The 25,322-nt window shown below is 37.8% G+C and overlaps 1 long non-coding RNA gene across 1 annotated transcript; it reads right to left on the bottom strand.

The window, feature by feature from the left end:
- Positions 1-1,188: 1,188 nt before the first annotated feature.
- On the bottom strand, positions 1,189-19,854 carry LOC131825869 (uncharacterized). Its single transcript, XR_009351348.1, has 5 exons — positions 19,747-19,854; positions 3,238-3,312; positions 2,385-2,532; positions 2,151-2,252; positions 1,189-1,391 (listed from the first exon to the last, which is right to left on the bottom strand). It is a non-coding gene; the product is annotated as an uncharacterized LOC131825869 (long non-coding RNA).
- Positions 19,855-25,322: the final 5,468 nt, after the last annotated feature.

The following is a 25,322-nucleotide window of genomic DNA, read 5'->3' as shown; positions in this document are numbered from 1 at the left end:
CATCCACATTTTGAACTATTTCCTTATAATAGAATTCTAGGCCTATAATTGTAACTTTTGGGTTTTTTCTTTTTTTTACACAGCTCTTGATGTAGGTCACCAAATTGTTTTCCAAGAATTTGGTGCTAACAATTACTTCTATAACCTGTGTTTAAGAGTGACTAACTCACATATTATTATTTTTAAAAAAATGACAAGTGTGATCAATATTATATAATAGTTTTGTATTTTTTAATTGGTGAGATTGAAATTGTCTACAATTTATTAGTACTTATGTTGGTTTTATAAATTATCTTCTCATGTATCAAGTCACTTTCCTAAGAGATTTGCTTCCTATTGGTTCTTTGGATATCAAATTTTTTGCTTTTTTTTTTGCCAATTAATAATTTGTTTTTTAATTTCATTTAATAAAAATGTTCAGGTATGTTAAAAAATTCAATGTAAAATAAGTGAAATCAAGAACTCTTTAGGCGAATTTTGAACCATTATTAGATAGTGGAGAACTTTTAAGTATAAAAACAATAAAAAATAATAAAGAGGAAGATCAAATTGAACTGCAACCAAATGTAACCCATTTGCTTTTTAAAACAATTTTAAAAAAAAGACAATTTGTGATAAGCAATTATAGAACTGAACATAAAATATAATTACCATTTTTCAAAAACAAATATGTAATATCAAATTATTTTTCAAATTAGTTATATCAGTTTATATTCTCACACCCCAGGAAACAATTGTAATAGCGAATCAGCTACATATTCCCACAGCAGTGTGAGCTGCAACAGTCAAAAATGGAAAAAAAGAATTTCACACATCCATTAAACAGGAGAATGGGGAAATTACACATTTTCCTATGCTGGGGCACTATAAAGTAGTGGAAGTGAATGAGCTAGAGCCGCATACATTACCCTGTGTGAATCCCATAAATATAATGTAAAACAAAAAGCGAGATACCCAGAATATATACAGTGTGATTCCATTTATATAAAGTTCATGCACAACTAAATAGTAAATTGCTGGGGATGCATACATATGTCATAAAACTACAAAGAAACGCCAAAAAAATGATGAACACAAAACGCTATTGTTTAGATTATTGCTTCTGAGCCCTGGCTGCACATTAGAAGTAACCGGGGAACTTTTAAAAAAACATACTGATGCCCAGGACCCAGCCCGAAACAATTAAATTAGAATCGCTTTATTCAATGGTTTAGCTAAGACTTACAGTAAACAAATACTTAGTGCATCATTGAGGAAATTAGGGTCATCCTTTCTCAGTACCTCAAGGTCTTTGCTTCTGCAACGATTTCCTCTCTCTCCTGCAGCATTAATTTTTCCCTCACTGTTGGGTTTCTCTCTTTGGCACATGCACATGCCTTAATGTTAGCCATCTTAAAAGAAACAAAAGAAAGAAAGAAAAAATAACCGTACCTTGACATTATGTCTTCCTCCTTCCATCTACTAACCTTTTTTTTTTTTCCTCTGCTTTTATAGCCCTGGAAGCAATTGTCTATCCCTCCTCTTTCTACCTCCTCATTTTCCTGTCTTTTCAGCCCATGTCACTAGCTGCACTTCTCCAGAACCAGTTGCAGACAGCTTTCGTTAAGATCAGCAGCCCTGAGCACAGTCCTACCACACCTCCATCGTCCATCCTCATCATGTGCAGAGCTGGTCACATCCTCTTGCTTTTCCTCCTGCCTCACTGTCCCTTCTTGTGCCTGCTTTCTCCTCTTCCTCCTGACCTCAGAACATTAGCTTAGGCCGCAGCTTAGTCCTTGGCTCTGTTCTATAATGATCTTGTTTTTCCTGAAACACTAAGAGATTTTCAACAGATATAATTCTGGGCTCAGTCAAACTTAATTTCCTTCGATGAACTCATCTTGTCCTGTGCCTTTAAATATCATCTACAGGTTGTTGGCTTCTAACTGTTTATCCTCCATGCTGATGTCTTTTCTAAACCTAGACTAAAATATCCAATTGCTATTCTGCGTATATACCTATATGAACTGGTACTTGCTTTCAACCCTAAACTAAGTTCTACCATTCCCTCCGTTTCTCCAGACAACAACAGGGGCATCCAATTTATAAGCAAGTTTTCTTAGATGGGCCTTCAAGTGATAAAATGAGCCAATAACTTTCAGTATACTTACTGTTACTATCTTCATGTAAGTCATGTCTCAGCTAATGTGACAGTCTCAGGAGTGTTCTTTCTGCTTTTTGTCCCCTTCTAGTCTTCCTGAAGCAGCTTGATCCTTTTAAAGTATAAATTAGATTACATGTCTCTCATTTTAAAAACCCTCCGTAGCATCCCATAGCTGAACTCACCATGGCCTAGGAGGAGGATATGCAAGATCTGGTCATTGTCCACATCTTGATGTTCTTACCTTTCACCTTGGTTGTGAGATTTTAGACCCACTCTCCTTCTTCTGTCTCTTGGAAATGGCTGGCCCTTTCAGTCTCACGTTCTGAATGTCAGATCTTCACTCTGTGTGGAATGCTGTCCTCTTAAACTCTGCTTTGGCTGGCTCCTTCCTGTGAGTAATTCAACACTCAGCCCATATGCTCCCTCCTTCTCAAGGGGCCTTCCTTCATCACTCCATCTCAAGTGCCCCAATCCACACCTACACTCACTTGTTATCACGTAAGCTTGTTTTCTATTTTTATTAAACTATCATTATCTAAAGGTATTTATTTGTGTGTCTGTATTATCTCTTCTCTGCTTCATTAGAACATCAGGTCCCCAAAAGTGGAGACTCTGTGTTAGTCGTTGCTCTAAACTTAATATTCAGTGTAATGCCTGATGATTGGTTGGGTCACAATTAATATTTTGAATGGATAAATAAATAATAAATCAAATCCAACTTTCTACTTTTTATGTATGAGTACCCATGCTATGCTTATGTTGGGTAAGGTTTTTTTTTTTTTTTTTTTAATTTTATTTACAAACCTTTCTGATCATCACATAAAATAAGAGCCACCGTTCATTTTGTGAATATTAAATATTTGATTTGTTCCGCTATTACTGCTTTATAGAAAAAAAAAAACAAACACTGAGGAAGTGTTCTTTAAACTGTTATTCCCATTTCTGAGGCCAAGCCGCTCCCCTGTAACTACACCTGCCCATACATTTCCTGCTTCTGCTTTTTACCACGAACTCCCACCTGTGTGTTTCCTAGCATGCTGGACTCCCCGATGTTTGTCATTTACTTATCACCCTTGCTGCACTTCTCTGCTCACCGCAAATGCTTTTTCTTCATTATCCTTCAGGACTTGTGTATGCTTTGTATAAACACGCATTCTGTCAGCATCAGTCTAAGAATTGAAAATAATGGCATATCATCAGAAACATTTTTCTTTCTATCCTGGCTTCCCCAGCCTTTGACAGCATGGACACATTGTTTTGAAAGAAAGCTGAGGGGGCACCTGGATGACTCAGTGGGTTAAATCTCTGCCTTTGGCTCAGGTCATGATCTCAGGGTCCTGGGATCAAGCCCTGCATCAGGCTCTCTGCTCAGTGGGGAGCCTGCTTCCTCCTCTCTCTCTCTCTCTGCCTGCCTCTCCACCTACTTGAGATTGAAATAAATAATATCTTAAAAAAAAAAAAAAAAAGAAAGAAAGGAAGCTGAAGCTGAGGAGGTTAATATTGACAATTTGAACTAGATGCTCGGGAGACACCATGAGATACTTCACTAGATGTAATTCTGGGCTCAATCAAAATCTTAATTAGCAGCATTGTTCTTATATATTATACAATTGTCATTATGTGGCATTATGCTGATTATGCATTATAGACGTGCAGTTCTTTGGGTGAACAGTTCACTTGAGTATGACTTGTGCAAAATACAAGATGTTATTTTAAAATATAAGTATACATAATTTAAATGTTCCTGAAGTGAATTAAATGGCAATTTTGTGCTGTTCTTAAGAGAAAGGATTTACACCTACACTGTAAATTATAAAGCAAGCTGCAGTGTTCTTAGCACCCACTTCATGCTGTTTCTGTTAAGAATTCCCAGAAGAGCCGCTTAGAATATACTAGTGATTAAGTGAGTTACAGTACATTCTAAAGGATTTTATAATACCACAGAGAAATAAAAATAAAACATAAAATATATATTTAAATTGTAAAAAATGTTATTTCAAAAATAAAAATTAAGACTTATCCGATAGTTCATCCTTCATATTAGCATAGGATATCTACCCCACTCCCTACTGAGTGTTTCAAAAGGCAACATTTCAAGGTACAAAGTGTCTTTTTCTAGGTGGCTGAATACAAAATGTCAAAAGACCAAATGTCACCTTCCACTAAAGTATTTGTGGTATTTGCAAGAAAAAAAAGAAAGACTGTCATTAAGCTAAAATAGTATTATATTACCATAAAACTAAAAATATTACTGTAATAAATCACAAAAGAAGAGAGATGTTATTCTTGCTCTTTTGTATTTTAAATAAAGTAGACGTGAGATAGAGTAATGTTTCATGGTTTATTATAGAACCGTAGGAAAAGAGTCATTTCTCTGAAATCATTCTCCACCTCTCCTGGCCTGCAGGCCTTTGTCCCAATATTGAAGTCCTGCTCTGATTTCAAGGCCATGAGCGATGAGACTTCAGGCACTTTGACCACTGCAACTGATGACTCTTGGATTTACTCTTTGGAAATCTTTTCCCTCTTTTTCTCTCCCTCCTCCTTACCCCTGTTTTCAAACAATAATTTTCTCCCCCTCTCTTGGCATTTACCACAGTGTGTCCATATTATTCATCATCTGCTGGGACCCTTCAGGGCAGGGACTTTCTCTCCCTCCTGCTGATTTTAAAGCCATATATGTTTCATGAATATATATATATATATATATATATATATATATATATATATATGTATATGTATATTTTTTCACAATATGTATCTATTATCCCACCCAGCTTAAAGAATTATCAATCATGACCAATATCATCTTACTTACATCCCAACTAACTTCACTCCTTTGAATCTTAGACTTATTTTGAACCAGATTCCAGCTATCATATTATTTGAATAATAAAACTTCATGTATTCTTTAAAAATGTCATTAGAACATCTAGAAATACTGGGGGAGGAGTCAAGATGGCGGAGAAGTAGCAAGCTGAGACTGCTTCAGCTAGCCGGAGATCAGCTAGATAGCTTATCTAAAGATTGCAAACACCTGAAAATCCATCGGCAGATCGAAGAGAAGAAGAACAGCAATTCTGGAAACAGAAAAACAACCACTTTCTGAAAGGTAGGACCGGCGGAGAAGTGAATCCAAAGCGACGGGAAGATAGACCCCGGGGGGAGGGGCCGGCTCCCGGCAAGCGGCGGAGCAACCGTGCACAAAATCAGGACTTTTAAAAGTCTGTTCCGCTGAGGGACTTCACTCCAGAGGCTACCCGGGGCAAAGCCCACACGGGGTCAGCGTGGCCTCAGGTCCCGCAGGGTCACAGAAGGATCGGGGGTGTCTGAGTGTCGCAGAGCTTGCGGCTATTGGAACGGGAAAGCCGGCTACAGAGACAGAGCCGACAGTAAGCTCACAGCTCGGTGTTACCTTGAACCGGTCGCAGGCTCGGTGAGCTCGGAGCGCGGCCGGAGGTCAGGCAGACGGGAGTAACTGGGCGCTGTTCTCTGAGGGCGCACTGAGGAGTGGGGCCCTGGGCTCTCGGCTCCTGCGGGCCGGAGACCAGGAGGCCACCATTTGTATTCCCGTCCTCCGGAACTCTACGGAAAGCGCTCAGGGAACAAAAGCTCCTGAAAGCAAACCCGAGCAGATTACTCACCCCAGCCCCGGGTAAGGGCGGTGTAATTCCGCCTGGGGCAAAGACACTTGAGAATCACTACAACAGGCCCCTCCCCCAGAAGATCAACAAGAAATCCAGCCGAGACCAAGTTCACCTACCAAGGAGTGAAGTTTCAATACCAAGGAGAGCAGCAGAATTCCAGAGGAGGAGAAAGCCAAGCACGGAACTCATGGCTTTTTTCCTGGGATTTTTTTTAGTCTTGCAGTTAATTTGATTTTTTCTTTTTCATTTTTTGTTTTTTTTTTTTTTATTCTCGCCTTCGGGTAAAATTTTTTTTTTAACTGTTACCTTTTGCTTTTTTAACGATTTTTTACTAGTTTATCTAATATATATATTTTTTCTTTTTTACATTTTTCTTAGGTGTTTTCTTTTTTAAAAAATTTTTTTCTTTTCTTTTTTTTTTTCTTTTTTCTTTTTTTTTCTTTCTTCCTTTTTGAACCTCTTTTTATCCCCTTTCTCCCCACTCACGATTTTGGATCTCTTCTAATTTGGTTAAAGCATATTTTCCTGGGGTTGTTGCCACCCTTTTAGTATTTTACTCGCCCCTTCATTTACTTTTATCTGGACAAAATGACAAGACGTAAAAATTCAACACAAAAAAAAAGAACAAGAGGCAGTACCGAAGGCTAGGGATCTAATCAATACAGACATTGGTAATATGTCAGATCTAGAGTTCAGAATGACAATTCTCAAGGTTCTAGCCGGGCTCGAAAAAGGCATGGAAGATATTAGAGAAACCCTCTCGAGAGATATAAAAGCCCTTTCTGGAGAAATAAAAGAACTAAAATCTAACCAAGTTGAAATCAAAAAAGCTATTAATGAGGTGCAATCAAAAATGGAGGCTCTAACTGCTAGGATAAATGAGGCAGAAGAAAGAATTAGTGATATAGAAGACCAAATGACAGAAAATAAAGAAGCTGAGCAAAAGAGGGACAAACAGCTACTGGACCACGAGGGGAGAATTCGAGAGATAAGTGACACCATAAGACGAAACAACATTAGAATAATTGGGATTCCAGAAGAAGAAGAAAGAGAGAGGGGAGCAGAAGGTATACTGGAGAGAATTATTGGGGAGAATTTCCCCAATATGGCAAAGGGAATGAGCATCAAAATTCAGGAGGTTCAGAGAACGCCCCTCAAAATCAATAAGAATAGGCCCACACCCCGTCACCTAATAGTAAAATTTACAAGTCTCAGTGACAAAGAGAAAATCCTGAAAGCAGCCCGGGAAAAGAAGTCTGTAACATACAAAGGTAAAAATATTAGATTGGCAGCTGACTTATCCACAGAGACCTGGCAGGCCAGAAAGAGCTGGCATGATATTTTCAGAGCACTAAACGAGAAAAACATGCAGCCAAGAATACTATATCCAGCTAGGCTATCATTGAAAATAGAAGGAGAGATTAAAAGCTTCCAGGACAAACAACAACTGAAAGAATTTGCAAATACCAAACCAGCTCTACAGGAAATATTGAAAGGGGTCCTCTAAGCAAAGAGAGAGCCTACAAGTGGTAGATCAGAAAGGAACAGAGACCATATACAGTAACAGTCACCTTACAGGCAATACAATGGCACTAAATTCATATCTCTCAATAGTTACCCTGAATGTGAATGGGCTAAATGCCCCTGTCAAAAGACACAGGGTATCAGAATGGATAAAAAAACAAAACCCATCTATATGTTGCCTCCAAGAAACTCATTTTAAGCCCGAAGACACCTCCAGATTTAAAGTGAGGGGGTGGAAAAGAATTTACCATGCTAATGGACATCAGAAGAAAGCAGGAGTGGCAATCCTTATATCAGATCAATTAGATTTTAAGCCAAAGACTATAATAAGAGATGAGGAAGGACACTATATCATACTCAAAGGGTCTGTCCAACAAGAAGATCTAACAATTTTCAATATCTATGCCCCCAACGTGGGAGCAGCCAACTATATAAACCAATTAATAACAAAATCAAAGAAACACATCAACAATAATACAATAATAGTAGGGGACTTTAACACTCCCCTCACTGAAATGGACAGGTCATCCAAGCAAAAGATCAGCAAGGAAATAAAGGCCTTAAACGACACACTGGACCAGATGGACATCACAGATATATTCAGAATATTTCATCCCAAAGCAACAGAATACACATTCTTCTCTAGTGCACAGGGAACATTCTCCAGAATAGATCACATCCTCGGTCCTAAATCAGGACTCAACCGGTATCAAAAGATTGGGATCATTCCCTGCATATTTTCAGACCACAATGCTCTAAAGCTAGAACTCAACCACAAAAGGAAGTTTGGAAAGAACCCAAATACATGGAGACTAAACAGTATCCTTCTAAAGAATGAATGGGTCAACCGGGAAATTAAAGAAGAATTGAAAAAAATCATGGAAACAAATGATAATGAAAATACAACGGTTCAAAATCTGTGGGACACAACAAAGGCAGTCCTGAGAGGAAAATATATAGCGGTACAAGCCTTTCTCAAGAAACAAGAAAAGTCTCAGGTACACAACCTAACCCTACACCTAAAGGAGCTGGAGAAAGAACAAGAAAGAAACCCTAAGCCCAGCAGGAGAAGAGAAATCATAAAGATCAGAGCAGAAATCAATGAAATAGAAACCAAAAAAACAATAGAACAAATCAACGAAACTAGGAGCTGGTTCTTTGAAAGAATTAATAAAATTGATAAACCCCTGGCCCGACTTATCAAAAAGAAAAGAGAAAGGACCCAAATAAATAAAATCATGAATGAAAGAGGAGAGATCACAACTAACACCAAAGAAATACAAACTATTATAAGAACATACTATGAGCAACTCTATGGCAATAAATTTGACAATCTGGAAGAAATGGATGCATTCCTAGAAACATATAAACTACCACAACTGAACCAGGAAGAAATAGAAAGCCTGAACAGACCCATAACCAGTAAGGAGATTGAAACAGTCATTAAAAATCTCCAAACAAACAAAAGCCCAGGGCCAGACGGCTTCCCGGGGGAATTCTACCAAACATTTAAAGAAGAACTAATTCCTATTCTCCTGAATCTGTTCCAAAAAATAGAAATGGAAGGAAAACTTCCAAACTCATTTTATGAGGCCAGCATCACCTTGATCCCAAAACCAGACAAGGATCCCACCAAAAAAGAGAGCTATAGACCGATATCCTTGATGAACACAGATGCGAAAATACTCAACAAAATACTAGCCAATAGGATTCAACAGTACATTAAAAAGATTATTCACCACGACCAAGTGGGATTTATTCCAGGGCTGCAAGGTTGGTTCAACATCCGCAAATCAGTCAATGTGATACAACACATCAATAAAAGAAAGAACAAGAACCATATGATACTCTCAATAGATGCTGAAAAAGCATTTGACAAAGTACAGCATCCCTTCCTGATCAAAACTCTTCAAAGTGTAGGGATAGAGGGCACATACCTCAATATCATCAAAGCCATCTATGAAAAACCGACCGCAAATATCATTCTCAATGGAGAAAAACTGAAAGCTTTTCCGCTAAGGTCAGGAACATGGCAGGGATGTCCATTATCACCACTGCTATTCACCATAGTACTAGAAGTCCTAGCCTCAGCAATCAGACAACAAAAGGAAATTAAAGGCATCCAAATCGGCAAAGAAGAAGTCAAATTATCACTCTTCGCAGATGATATGATACTATATGTGGAAAACCCAAAAGACTCCACTCCAAAACTGCTAGAACTTATACAGGAATTCAGTAAAGTGTCAGGATATAAAATCAATGCACAGAAATCAGTTGCATTTCTCTACACCAACAGCAAGACAGAAGAAAGAGATATTAAGGAGTCAATCCCATTTACAATTGCATCCAAAACCATAAGATACCTAGGAATAAACCTAACCAAAGAGACACAGAATCTATACTCAGAAAACTATAAAGTACTCATGAAAGAAATTGAGGAAGACACAAAGAAATGGAAAAATGTTCCATGCTCCTGGATTGGAAGAATAAATATTGTGAAAATGTCTATGCTACCTAAAGCAATCTACACATTTAATGCAATTCCTATCAAAGTACCATCCATCTTTTTCAAAGAAATGGAACAAATAATGCTAAAATTTATATGGAACCAGAAAAGACCTCGAATAGCCAAAGGGATATTGAAAAAGAAAGCCAACGTTGGTGGCATCACAATTCCGGACTTCAAGCTCTATTACAAAGCTGTCATCATCAAGACAGCATGGTACTGGCACAAAAACAGACACATAGATCAATGGAACAGAATAGAGAGCCCAGAAATAGACCCTCAAATCTATGGTCAACTAATCTTCGACAAAGCAGGAAAGAATGTCCAATGGAAAAAAGACAGCCTCTTCAATAAATGGTGCTGGGAAAATTGGACAGCCACATGCAGAAAAATGAAATTGGACCATTTCCTTACACCACACACAAAAATAGACTCAAAATGGATGAAGGACCTCAATGTGCGAAAGGAATCCATCAAAATCCTTGAGGAGAACACGGGCAGCAACCTCTTCGACCTCTGCCGCAGCAACATCTTCCTAGGAACAACGCAAAAGGCAAGGGAAGCAAGGGAAAAAATGAACTATTGGGATTTCATCAAGATCAAAAGCTTTTGCCCAGCAAAGGAAACAGTTAACAAAATCAAAAGACAACTGACAGAATGGGAGAAGATATTTGCAAACGACATATCAGATAAAGGACTAGTGTCCAGAATCTATAAAGAACTTAGCAAACTCAACACCCAAAGAACAAATAATCCAATCAAGAAATGGGCAGAGGACATGAACAGACATTTCTGCAAAGACGACATCCAGATGGCCAACAGACACATGAAAAAGTGCTCCATATCACTCGGCATCAGGGAAATACAAATCAAAACCACAATGAGATATCACCTCACACCAATCAGAATGGCTAAAATCAACAAGTCAGGAAATGACAGATGCTGGCCAGGATGCGGAGAAAGGGGAACCCTCCTACACTGTTGGTGGGAATGCAAGCTGGTGCAGCCACCCTGGAAAACAGCATGGAGGTTCCTCAAAATGTTGAAAATAGAACTGCCCTATGACCCAGCAATTGCACTATTGGGTATTTACCCTAAAGATACAAATGTAGTGATCCAAAGGGACACATGCACCCAAATGTTTATAGCAGCAATGTCCACAATAGCCAAACTATGGAAAGAACCTAGATGTCCATCAACAGATGAATGGATCAAGAAGATGTGGTATATATACACAATGGAATACTATGCAGCCATCAAAAGAAATGAAATCTTGCCATTTGCGACAACATGGATGGAACTAGAGCGTATCATGCTTAGCGAAATAAGTCAAGCAGAGAAAGACAACTATCATATGATCTCCCTGATATGAGGAAGTGGTGATGCAACATGGGGGCTTAAGTGAGTAGGAGAAGAATCAATGAAACAAGATGGGATTGGGAGGGAGACAAACCATAAGTGACTCTTAATCTCACAAAACAAACTGAGGGTTGCTGGGGGGAGGGGGTTTGGGAGAACGGGGTGGGATTACGGACATTGGGGAGGGTATGTGCTTTGGTGAGTGCTGTGAAGTGTGTAAACCTGGTAATTCACAGACCTGTACCCCTGGGGATAAAAATATATGTTTATAAAAAATAAAAAATTAAAAAAAAAAAAAAAGAAAAAAAAAAAGAATTTCAAATCTCAAAAAAAAAAAAAGAACATCTAGAAATACTAAAAATAATTCATTATAATATTCTAAATTCTCCACGTGACTCGTTCACTTATTTTTTACATTTGATTTATTGACTCAAGATCTACATTAGTTCACATATTAAATATCTCTTTTATTCTCTCTCTTTGTTTAATATCACATTTACACAAGGGATGGCAAAAAGGAACAATAGAATGTTTGGAGTGATCAGTATTTGAAGGAAGTGGTCATGACAGGAAACAAAGAAGAAAACAGCTAGAGCAGGGCTATAGGACTTAAGCCTGTGTGTCATATTGACTCATTCTTGGGAGACCTTCCAGTTCCTACTAGGGAAGGGTTTGGGGGTCTTACTGTCCTTTAGGTCTCTTCAGGGCCTATTCCTTTGGCTTGCTGACTCCTGGAACTTGGGACTGGATTATCTCTAGGCCAGTATTCTGTTTGTTCCCAGTGACTTCTAAGGAAGGACCACAGTACATTTTTTACCTCTCCCCCAGGCTAGTTCTTGGTGCTTTATCTAGCTACCTCATATGTTCTTAAGTTTAAACTGGTGAATACTAGCAGACTTATGAAAGCTACACTATTTGAATTCTAAACATCCATGAACTTGATAATAAAGCATCAAAGTATATGAGGCAAAAATTGAAAGACTACTGTACAGAAGATTTTTATCTTGATGAAGTCCCAATAGTTCATTTTTGCTTTTATTTCCCTTGCTTTTGGAGATGCGTCTAGCAAGGATTTGCTGTGGCTGAGGTTACTACTTCTGTTCTCCCCTTCTGCACAGCAAAGGAAACAGTCAACAAAATTAAAAGGCAATTTTTGGAATGGGAAAAGATATTTGCAAATGACATATCAGACAAAGGGCTGGTATCCAAGATCTATAAAGAACTTACTAAACCTGATACCAAAAAATGATTAATCCAGCTAAGAAATGGGCAGAAGATATGAGCAGACATTTCTCCATAGAAGACATGCAAATGGTCAATAAACACATGAAAAAATGTTCCACATGACTCGGCATCAAGGAAATACAAATCAAAACCACAGTGAGATACCACTTCACATCAGTCAGAATGGCCAAAATTAACAAGACAGGAAACAACAAATGTTGGCAAGGATGCAGAGAAAGGGGAACCCTCCTACACTGTTGGTGGGAATACAAGCTGGTACACCCTCTCTGGAAAACAAGTAGGGAGGTTCCTCAAGATGTTAAAAATAGACCTACCCTATGACCCAGCAATTGTATTACTTGGCATTTACCCCAAAGATAAAAATACATTGATCTGAAGGGACACCTGCACCCTGATGTTTAGAGCAGTAATGCCCACAATAGCCAAACCATGGAAAGAGCCAAGATGTCCATGGATGACAAAAGGATAAAGAAGTGGTATATATATATACAATGGAATACTACTCAGCCATCAGAGAGGATGATATTTATCATTTACATCAATGTGGATAGAACTGGAGGGTATTAAATCAATCAGAGAAAGACAATTATCATATAGTTCCACTCGTATGTGGAATATATGAAACAGGCCAGAGGAATGAAAGGGAAGGGAGGAAAAACAAAATGGGAAGTCATCAGAGTGGGAGAAAAACCATGAGAGATTTTTAACTATAGGAAACAAACTGAGGTTGCTGGTGGGTGGGGGTAATTGGGTAATGTGCATTAAGAAGGGCACATGATGTGATGAACAGCTAGTGTTATATGCAATTGATAAATTATTGAACACTATACCTGAAACTAATGTTGTACTATATGTTGACTAATTGAATTTAAATTAAACAACTGAAAGAACTCCAAGAAAAATTACACAAATACACAAATATAGCGAGAGATTTAAGTAACCATTAAACAAAAATTGATATAACTAATAGGAAAGCATAACACTATTAACCAACATAGTATAAATGAAGACTTGTATAAGTGAATGAAGACATAGTATAAATGAACACTATCAGCCACCTTGATGTCATACTATAGAACATTTCACTGAACAATAGCAGAAAAAATATATATTCTTTCCAAGTGTACTTAGGATAGTTGCCATGATAGAGCATATTCTAGGTGAGAAAATAAGTTTCAATAAATTAAAAAATAATATCATGCAAAGTGTATTGCCTGACCACACTTAAAATAAAAGAAAAATATCTGGAAAATCCATAAATACTTGCAAACAAAGCAATGCACTTCTGTATACCCCTTGAATAAAAAAAAAAGAAATAGAAAATTTGAAATTATTTTTATCTAAATGAAAATGAATACACAACACATCAACATTTGCAGGATATGGCTAAAATAGTACTTAGATGGAAAATATTTAGGACTGAACACCCATATTATATATGAAAAAAACCTCAAACAAATGATCTCAAATTCCATATTAAGAGTCTAGAAAAAGTAGGGTAAACAAAATATAAAGTAAGCAAAAGAAACGTAAAGATCTGGGTATAAATCAGTGAAATAGATAAAGAAAGAGAATAGAGAAAAATCAACTCAAAGCCAATTTTTGAGAATAGATGAAATTAAACACTAGCCAGAATGATCAGGAACAAAAAGAGAAAACACAAGATAATATTTTGTATTTCTATTTTATTTATTTATTTATACTAGCAAAAACAAGAAAATAACCAAAATATCAAAAAGAGGGAAAAAATGGTTGGGTAAATTATGGTGCATTGACATGATAGAATATTATTAAGTCATTTAAGCAATTAGAAGAATTAGTAACAATGTGGAAAAATGCTTCTTTATAAACATTATAGTTTCGTGTAAAATCAGGGTTAAAACATACCATTAGTGCTGCTATGAAAGCTGAAAGTAAAGAGATAACACTTCAAAGAACAGCAAAATGTTAACTAGGATGATATTTGGATATTCAGATATAAGTATAATATATATGAACAACAATAAAACATTATTTCTCCATTCCATACCTGGATGGATAGAGTCTTACCTAAGATTGTGACCAGTTCCAGACTTCATAGTTTTAAATAAAGCCAAGATATTTGTATTCAGCAAGAAGATATAAAATTGAAATAATTCAGAAGGTGAACAATGACATTATCAGAAAAGGTTAAAAATATTAATTTAGCTTGCAGAAGCCAGGCAATTTACATTATCTGTACCCAGAAAAATATCCTTGTGCAAATAATATCTACATTTTATATATTTATTAACTATATTTAAATATAAATATATAAAAATATACTCAAGTATACTTTTGAAGTAATTATTGAATATGTACACTACAAATGATAGAACAAAATCAAGGGTCTTAGATACCAGACTTTTCATGTGACATTGTTAGAAATCTTGTTGCTATTTGTACTAGTATCTTCTGGAAGCCTTGATTTGTGATCTGTCTAGCCTATCACTTGTTCTTTCTTCTTAAGAAAGGATATTTTGGCTCTGGAAATGACATCAGAGATTATCTATGTCTAATACTTGATTTTAATGATTAAACTGTGGTTTAGAATGTTAAAAGGACATAAAAGCTCAGAAGAATAATTACTGAGAAGAACAAAATCCATATTTCTTAAATCCTAAGTATAGCTACTCTTCTTCTTAAAAAAAAAAAAAATCATTACACTCTGTTTTATAAGACACCTTTCCTTCTAAATGGCTCCTGTTATGGTTAGATAATTTTTCTGAAGGCAGAACTTTGTTTCATCCATGAAAATAGGATTGTTGAAGTTCCTCCCCAAATCATTCTGTTGATAATGTTAATAATCAGTTCTTCAGTTCTGGTCCCTGCATTCAAGAATCTCCAACTCAAAGGCCCGCTGGTCCTCCCTTGTTGGGTCTCAGCACTATTGATTTAACTGGAAAAAAAAAAAAATACTGAGTATCCCGATGTTTAGCACCATCCTGAGTACTGGGTACTGGCAATACTGCAGGAACAAGATAGAGCTAGATCAGACTAACTCACTTTGACTTAAAAGTACAAGGGTGGGGCGCCTGGATGGCTTTGTCAGTTAAGCTCTGCTTTCAGCTCAGGTCATGAACCTGAGTTCATGTAGTTCTGGGACTGAGCCCTACATTATCTGACTTCCTGTTCACTGGGGAGTCTGCTTCTTCCTCTCCCTCTGGCCCTCCCTGGGCCCTCCTCCCCCCTCCCCCGCCTTGTGCATGTGCGCTCTCTCTCTTTCTCTCAAATAAATAAAATCTTTAAAAAAAAAAAAAAAGTATACAAGCATGAAACAACTGGGTGATTAATCCACAGGTGGATGGTAAGTACACTTTCTCATCTTAATAAATTTACAAGGAAAGCTAAGGAGAACCTGGCTAAGAAGCAACGCCCATGTTACCCTAGGGATCTCTCCAGGTTCTGGTGTTTTCTGTGCTTCTGTAGCTGACAAACTCTGTGAGTAAAATATTCTCTCCTTAAATATACATTTATGGTTAATCCGGCCTTGGTCAAATCCTGCAGGACTCAGAGTCATTCTGTCCCTTGGAGGCGACTTTGCATATTTCTGCTCTGCTTAGATCTCCCAGTTTAACTCTCAGATCTGGTCTTGTTCCCTCATTTCCAAGTTCTCAGGGACATCATTTTTGAGCCCCAGTATTCTCACCCCTCAGAAGGAGTTTGAGCTCTTTCTGTTCTTTAATAAGAGCAGGCCTTGGTGCTCTTCTCTTTAAGAAAATGTCTCTGAAATGTACAATTTAACACATTCCTTCTAATATTACTCTGTGTACCCAGCTATATGACAATGATGGTGTTTCAGTACTCTCAATCCCGTTAAGAGCTATTAGTGATGATTAGTAGAACAGATATTGCTCCTGTAGTAACTGTTTCCAGCCTATAGAGATAGGTAAGGTTTAAGGCAGTAGTTTTACAGTAATGAAATGAGATATGAATTCTCCTAAATTTTTTATGATTACCGTCGTAGCTTTATTGAGACTCAAAATCTAAATGTGCTTTTGGCAAAGGAGCCAATTAAGTGGGAGAGAGAAAATGAAATTACTTTGTATTTTGGATAACCAAATAGATGCTTTCTGATTTTATCTTTAAGGGAATTCCTTTAAAAACAGACTTTAGGATCTGGAAGTCTTGAAAGGGTCATCCAGGTTAGCCTCTTATCTCTGCACATGTCTCTGTTGAAACAACTGTTTTTAAAGATTCTAGAGATCGAGAATTTAGAACATCCCTTGTATATCATTTTCAAATTCAACTTCCTATATAGTGCTTCTGTCTTTAGGAAATTCATAGTCTTGTGAGAAGACACATATGTATGCTAATAACTAAACATAGGGAGGCACATGTTAATGCAAGGATACACCAATTGCTATGGGAGCACAGGATTAGGCAGAATTTCACAAGGGAATCTTGGAAAAGTATGGGAGCTTTGTGAATTTACAAGGGCTCCATGCACAGGGCTGTGCAAATCTTCCAATTTTAGCACATATGCTGTAGCACCTGCTCTTTCTATGTTAAGATTGATCCTGAGGTAGGAAGAGATTCTAATTTCCTCTCAATTCCTCTTTCTAACATTCCTTGCGCATATAGATGTACATATAACCATGCATCTTACAGAGAAAGAATAATTATAATAATATTTTAGGTCCGTGCTGGAGATTTCATCTCCAGAAATAAAGGGACCCATTTTCCTCAATAGGCAGTTTGACGTATCTCAAGTTTAACAGCTCAGCAGGTTATCAGTGGAACTAGGCCCAGTTTAGGAAGTGTTGATTAAAGAAACTCTTATCTGAAATTTTTGTTTTTCTTTTCTTTCTCTTTTTATTATCTTTTCTTCTTGTTTCCCCTTCCTTCCTTCCTTTTATTTTTTAGTTAATATTAGAGGCACAAATGTTTGATTCCCAAAGCACTACGATAGTGATTTCTATCTTAAAAAGTCTGGGGTCTACAGTGTTGATTTGTTTACTGATGACTTGTGTATGAATAGGGCCATAGGTTACTTCTGAAATCCCCCTAAAAACCAAGAGACCATTTCTCCAGTTGAATCTTTATGCTGTATTTGAGTGTCCTAAGTCGGTGTTTTTCTTGCAGTATAAATGGAACCATCTAGCTACCAGTAGGATATTGCTCTTGGTACTCAAATAATTGGACCAATAGGGAGGTTAACAGAAAATATACTTAAGTGGTTGAGTAAACAGTTCCCTTATGATCCTTTTTATCTAGTTGTGCAATATATTTTCCTATGTGAAATAATGGATCATCTCTTTCTAGGCTTTATAGATTTCTCTATTAATTTTTTACTGACCTCTAGTTCTCATTTTCCTAGGATCAGTTTTTTGTGCCAGATACTGCTGCCAGCCAACCCCAAATATGTCCTTCCCTTTTAATACAACCTCAGTTTTGTTCATGGTGTCAATGTATGCACTTGGCATGCACATCCATCTCCCAGGTTCCCTTACCATAAAGAGTGCTCACGCAGCACTGTTGTGGTAAGTAAGTGAAGCCACCAGGTGACACTGCTGGCACAGCTATTATTTTTTCAATAAAACAGGGTAGATTCAGCTAGCATGAGCCTCTTGCCATCACCTTTCACCCCTTCTTCTTGCTCTCAGTGGGGGATTAATGACCAGTAGAGGATAGCACAGCTGCGATCATGGGAATTGAGTGGATCAGAAGTGATTTGAAACCTCATTCTCGGATGACTTCTTTGAGCCACCATGCTAGTGCTGGCCTGCTCAACTCTGGACCTGGTCTATGGAAACAAGTCACTACTGCTTGGGTCACTGTAGATGTGTTTCTCTTCCCTTTAGCTGAAGGCACTGCTGACTGATTGACTACTTTTCCCTCTTATTTGGTTGGGCTATTTAATATTATAGAATGAGAACTTTTGGAGTTAGACAAGTTGGATTCAATGTCCAATTCTTCCACTTATTCTCTGGATGATCTTGGACAAGTTATTGTACTGATGAGTTAGTTTTCTTATGAGTAAAACAAATAGTAATACCTTGTCCTTAAAAATTATTTTAACCTTAAAAGAGTATATAGCAAGACATTTAAAAATAATGTATGTGTTCAATAACTGTCATTCCTGGTATCTGCTCCCTAAAATGTCATTACTACCATAATCCACAAATATTTGTTAGTTCTGGTTTTGTTACAAAGGGCTCTTTGCTTGGAAACACATTTATGACAAGTTCCTAGAATTCCACCTCATTGCACAATGTAAAACACAAAAGCTAAACTGTGAATAAATGAGCCATTGCCTTCTCATAAACAAAAGCCATAAAAAAGGGAGTATAGATCTTAAAAAATTCTATTTGTTGAAGTGGAGTAAGTTGATTTATATTCTAGCCTTAATCTCTAGTTCCTTGAAATTGATATCAGGAAAATATCCGTGGGAAAAGAAATGAGTATCAGCTACAACAAACCACCATATAATAGAGCCTTTTAAAATGTTTAAAATGAAATAATTCCTTTTAGAATAAGGTAAAATGTCCTTCACTGTGAGAAGCAAGAAGCCAGGATGAGGCATAGGGAGTTTAGATTCCAGTACCTCTGGGTGCTAAACTCGGATCTATCACTTGCTGTGTGATCTTGGCCAGGTTCTAGGTCTGTCAACCTCAGTTTCTCTTCCATGGGGCTGTATGAATATTTTAAAAGTTCACACATATTACATTTCTGATATTGTTCTTTAGCACAAGTATTTCAAAATCTATTATTTTAAATAAATGCAGTAGGAAGAACAAATTATTTATACCATCACAAGCTGTGAGTCATCTGAAGCAACTGCACTGTTGGCCATAAAACCTCCTGTGACAGTGGACTGTGGAACAAGTAGCTTTCAGAGTTATTTTATTATATTGTGTAAATCCAACAATCCGGAAAACCCACACTTGTCTTGGAGGCCACAGTCAGCTTCTGGTTGATATTCCTTAAACCTCTCAAACTGTTTCTAAATCCTTGGCCATTAGGAAAAATTCAGTTCATGGAAACTTCTTGAAATGTTCTTCCCCTCCCACAGATTGATAAGAAATCCGAAAATGGCCTGTAGAATTTTAAAGATCGATTAATTTTTAATTCCCTAGATACTTCTTTTTTGTTTAAAAAAAGGAGAGGAGGAGGGAAGAAAGGGAGAGAAGGAAGGGATGGAAAAGAAGGAAGAGCAGGAAGGAAAGAAGGAGGAGGAAGAGAGGAAAGAACACTTCATTATCATGCTGTGTGATGGGGAAAGTGTCTCCAGTGCAAGTGCTCGAAAATACCCTCCTGCTTACTTGACACCTCACAGGGCAATTGTCCTGAGTATTGCTCACCTCTGCTGGTTTCCTAGGACGATCCCCCATCCACCAGCACAGGTGGCAGGAGAAACAGCACCATATATCTCTGTGTTTGTTCCTTCCACTGCTACAGATGCCATACAACCAAACAGAATGTTTGTCCCTGATTGTTATCAATTACCTGTGAGCGGTGGTTTTATAGAAGAGTTTATTGAGTCTGAACTCTGTCATTAATGCTAGATTATGACATCATGCCACCAAAATGAAAACAAAATAATGGAAACACTGATACATTACCATTACCCAGAAGCTGTGCCTATGAAGGATGCTATTGATAGTCCTCATTTCCTATGGGAAAAGCATCTGTCAGTGGGATATGGCAGGATTTGGCTTTACCAGGCATAGCACTTTTTAAGGATCTAAATAGGATATACAACATTGTCATGCAGATAATATTTGTAGAATGACTATTTATTGATGAACCAGATCCCAGGACACTGGACCTGAAATAGACCTGCAAAAGAAACTGCAGTGAGGAGAATTGATTTTGGAATTCCAGTAAAAATAATAAAAATATTTCAGGCTTGCTCATTATTTTTCTTAGAGGTTTTTATACTCCTGAATTACAACAGAGCTTATTACAGTTCTAGATAGTATTTATATTTGAAATTATTATATTTCTTGCCACTTACAGATTGATAAGAAATAACTCTGATGAAATAAACATCTCCAACAACCGCACACATTGTCCTTATACCTGTAACAGAAAGATGAGCTGAACGCTGTTATAAAGGGAGGTACAAGCTAAAAGGGCTTCAGCAGAGAGGCTGTTTGAGGCAGGTCTCCAAGATGCATTGGAGCTCCAAATGCTACCCAGAGAACGTGGAAAGGGGAAGCACAGGCAGAGATAATGACCCAGGCAGAGGCACAGAGCTAGAGTGTGATTCAGAAAACAAGAGGAGTCCGAGCACAGGTAGGACATGGAGAGACAGGATGGTGAGGGTGCCTGGATGGAAAGGGAGACCCAAAGAGATAAATTGAAGATTATAGATAATGTTAACAGAATCAATGACAATAGCCACCATTTGCTTAGCATTTACTCTGTGTATGATAAACACTATATATAATTTAGTATTGTCAAGTGCACTATGAGGACATTTTAATGTCTCCATTTTATGACTGAGGAAATTGAGCTGTAGAAAAATGACTTCCTCAAGATCACACAGCTAGTCAGTGATGAAGTAGTAATACAGCCTAGCTCAGAAGGATTTTAAAGCTTATTTCCTTAACGGCTTAGCACATTGCTCCCCAACATGCTACAGAGATCTTTCCAGTCTGGACTAAGTTATTTACATCTAATCCTGAAGGTATGGAGAACTCAATGGAGGGTTTCAAGCAGGGGAGTGATGTCATATAGAAGACAGTATGGCAGGCGAAGGGGTGATGCTGGGGACTGTTGTCCCTAAATATGTTATATATGTACATATAAATGTACATATAAATATATTGTACTAACTGCTTAGTCATAATAGAGTTGCTTTTCTTAAATTTTTTAAATTAACATATAATGTATTATTTGTTTCAGGGGTACAGGTCTGTGATTCATCAGTCTTATACATTTCACAGCACTCACCATAGCACATATTTCTCCCCAATATCCATAACCTAGACACCCTATCCCTAACACCCTCAGCAGCCCTCTTTTGTTTCCAGAGATTAAGAGTCTCTTATGGTTTGTCTCCCTACCCGGTCTCATCTTGTTTCATTTTTCCCTCCCTTCCCCCCATAAACCCCTGCCCTGCCTCTCAAATTCCTCAAATAAAAGAGATCATATGATAATTGTCTTTCTCTGATTGACTTATTTCACTCAGCGTGATACCCTCTAGTTCCATCCATGTCATTAAAATGCAAGATTTTGATGGCTTTTTGATGGCTGCATAGTATTCCATTTTTTATATATAAAAAACCATCTTCTTTATCCATTCATCTGTTGATGGACATGATGATAGAGTTCTGATGGAAAGCAACCACAATAAGCCATTGCAGATTTATAAGAAGTGCTGCTGCCCTGTATGCATCTTTACCAACATATTCTATAGGACACATTTGTTCAAATCTTGCTAGGAACTGGACACCATGCTAAATGCTTGGGCTACAAGAGTAGAGTCACACATGGTCTGTCTTTCCTGCAGGAATTAGACAAGTCTCACTTCTCAATGGCTTTCATTCTCTTCCATAATTTTGTATCCTAAAGGAGTCTTTTTCTTGTGTGTCTCTCATCTGACAACCTTGCCAGGGAAAGGTATGAGTTGTTTTAACAAAATTAATTCCTCAATAACTCTCCCTATCTATGATTTCTGTGAGCAAACAAGAAGCAGTAATATTATGTGAGGCAAACCTAGGAAATCAAGATCAGTGAGGCATAGCAAACCAGACACACAAGTGAAGGAGACAGGCCCTGTAATAACCTAATGGAGCCTGAGGATAGAGTCTGTGGACAGGGAAGACTAAAAAGGCCCTGGTGCTTTCTCTCTGTAGTTTTATGCAAATGTTCAGCTTTGATAAGATAGAGCAATTGGTGAGAAAAGCTAGAATGCCAGATTAGAAAGAGAGGATCCCCTGAAAAATATCCTGCAAAACTGGATATTTCAAATAAAAATGACCAAATGACAGAGAGCCTAAATTGCTTCTCAATGCAAGGCAATTTTTGGCTAAGTTATTTACCCTTAATTAATTCTCTGGAGAGATAAATTGTTTTGAAAGTTTTGTGATAAGAAATAATTAAGCTTTTTTTATTATGGAAATAGGGATAGAATAGGAGAGTGCCTCAGAAAAATAGATTTTATCTCCATATAGTTGTAATAATAATCTTAATATAATAGCTACATTTATTAATTAAAAATATTGATTAAGTGCCTACTATAGTGCAGACTTTATTCTAAGTGTGACAGTTATAGCAATTAATATGATGAGCAAACCTGTCTGTTTCATAGAGTTTATATTCTAGTGAGACAAGGCAGAAAATAAACATAATAGATAAGAAATTGCTAGAATGTTTTGAAGGCTGAATAAGTAAGGTGGCAAAAGTAAAGCAGCCTAAAGAGGTTGGGGAGTGATGAGGGCAAAAAGCGGTTGCAATTAGAATAGTCACAGGAGAGAGATCCTTTCCTAAAAACTTTCCAAATAGGGCTCCAGGCAGAAGTATGCCTGGTGAGCTTGATATGATTTAGGGGATCAGGATGGCCAGCAGAGAGGGGTGGGGTAGTAAGAGAGTAAATTAGGAAACAGGGGATGGCGGGGGCGGGGAGAGAAGGCAGACCATGGGGCTGTCTGTTTCCAAGAAATCCGAGAGGAGATGGGGGAACATTGGAGAGTTTCAAGCAGAGGAACACTGTGGTCCAGCTTCTCTTTTAACATACTGGCTGTGGAAATTGATTGTGGGGAGGCAAGGGTGGCAGAGGAAGACCAGATGATCATCCCTGAGTGACTTTTGTTAATCACCTGCCCAGTGAATCTAGCATAAGATTTCATCATAAGACTTTAAGGAACATGATTCCATTTTACTGATGAGGAACCTGAGGCTCATAGAAGTAACAGCCCCAGGTCCACAGCTGGTAACAACTACAGAACTCTAAACACTATGCATTTAGATGTTTTCCACACACTGAATTCATAGATACATTTTTAAAATAAGTACATTCCTGAATCCATAAAGATATAGCAGTGGGGCGCCTAGGTGGCTCAGTGGGTTAAGCCGCTACCTTCGGCTCAGGTCATGATCTCAGGGTCCTGGGATCGAGTCCCACATCGGGCTCTCTGCTCAGCAAAGGGCCTGCTTCCCTTCCTCTCTATCTGCCTGCCTCTGTCTACTTGTGTTCTCTGTCTGTCAAAAAAAAAAAAAAAAAAAAAAAAAAAAAGATATAACAGTAAGCAAGATGGCCACAGTCCATGCAGAATCTACTGGAGGAGATCAATATTTAGAACTCAGTCAAACCAGAACTATGTAATTATAAATTATGAGTAATCTTCCAGAGTGAATACAAGGTGTTATGAAAATTCATAAAATGTCATTTAGGTGGAGAGGTCAGGAAAGGAAAGGCCTTGCAACAAAATTGACCATCAAGCTGAAACCCAGTGGAGACAAATGAGTTAGGGAAAGAGGTAATGGATGATAATTTCAGGCAGATGCCCTGAAGTAGTAAAGAGATTAAACTTCACAGAAACTGAGAAGGGCCAGTGATGTGCAGAGGAGGAGGGAGTGGTAAGTGATGAGTGGGAACAGGGGGCAGAGGACAGACTATGCAGGGTCGAGGTGGCCATAGTGTAAAGTTTGGATACTATTCTAAATATGAGATGCTATGGGAATGCTTTAAAAAGGAGTTGGAAGGATTTGATTTGGATTTTTCAAGATCATTTGTGATTTTTCAAAAGAGGGTTTTTTGATATCGTAGTATCATTATTTTCGTTGCACCATTTTTTGAAGCCTGGCAGGCACTAAAACTAGGACAACAAAATCATGGTAAGAAAGAGACAGAGATACTTCTAGGAACAGTAAGGGAAAGCCCTACTTGAAAGTCGAAGAAATCTAATTGATGTTCATCTGCCCTCTACACTCCCACCTCCCCGCCCTGTGTGGGAAGAGAATGGAATCCAGATGGGGACCCAATGGAACCAAATGACCATTTTCCATATCAGGAAATGAGGAGAAAAGATGGGAAAGGTTGGAAGGACAGAGGCTAAAGGGAAGATAATTTATTCATAGAGTATTGTTTTGTAATGGGGAAAAGTGTGTCCCCAGAACTGAATAAAAAACAGAGACAAAAAGACTCAAACTCACTAAGGAGCCAAGGAGGAGGATGAGTTCAAAAAGTGGAGGAAACACTCTGGCCTCCACCCCCGAGGAGACCTCACTTGTGCTGGAACTTGTTAAAGATGATTAAACTAATTAAATCAAAGGCATCTCAGGGAAATCACAACCACCACAACAAAAATAGCACCTACTGATGGTTACCATCTGGCCGAAGCAATTTTCCTGTATTAACACATTAATCCACACAGCAACGCTCTGAGGTAGTATTATTATCATTCCCACTTTGCAGAAGAGTTAATGAAAGTACAAAAAGATTAAGTAGGGAATTTGGCCAAGGTTATTAATTAGCAGGTGGTGTTTATGTAAATGTCATCTTTTCTATGCTCTTTGTACCACATCCACTGTATTTCTCCCCTTCATTTTACATTGGGGATTAATATCCATTAATGGGCTGATTTTTCCAAGTGCCACAGCTTTATTCACAACAGAATCTGGATATAGTCAAACAATGTAAAACTGCAGAAACTCTGTCCTTCACAGTCCTCCTTCTGATTCTTCCTCCCCTGCACTTCAATCAGCTGTGAGAGCACTCTGGTAGAATTTCTCAGGGCTAATGACAAATCACTAATGTAATTGATCCTTCCTTGTTCTAGTGCCAGGCACATGACACAACTCTTACAGATGATTGTTTTAGTTTTGATTAATGTTTCACCCCACTTTTCAAAGTTTTCAGGAAATGTATGTTAGTTTTTACATTTCCAAGGAACGGTAGAACTCTTTAAGATCAGCTGATGAAATCGTA

The sequence above is a fragment of the Mustela lutreola genome, chromosome 2, assembly GCF_030435805.1.
Source record: "Mustela lutreola isolate mMusLut2 chromosome 2, mMusLut2.pri, whole genome shotgun sequence".
Classification (NCBI taxonomy): Eukaryota; Metazoa; Chordata; class Mammalia; order Carnivora; family Mustelidae; genus Mustela; species Mustela lutreola.
The sequence above is the reverse complement of the archived record's forward strand: the minus strand, read 5'-3'. Positions and strand labels throughout refer to the sequence as shown.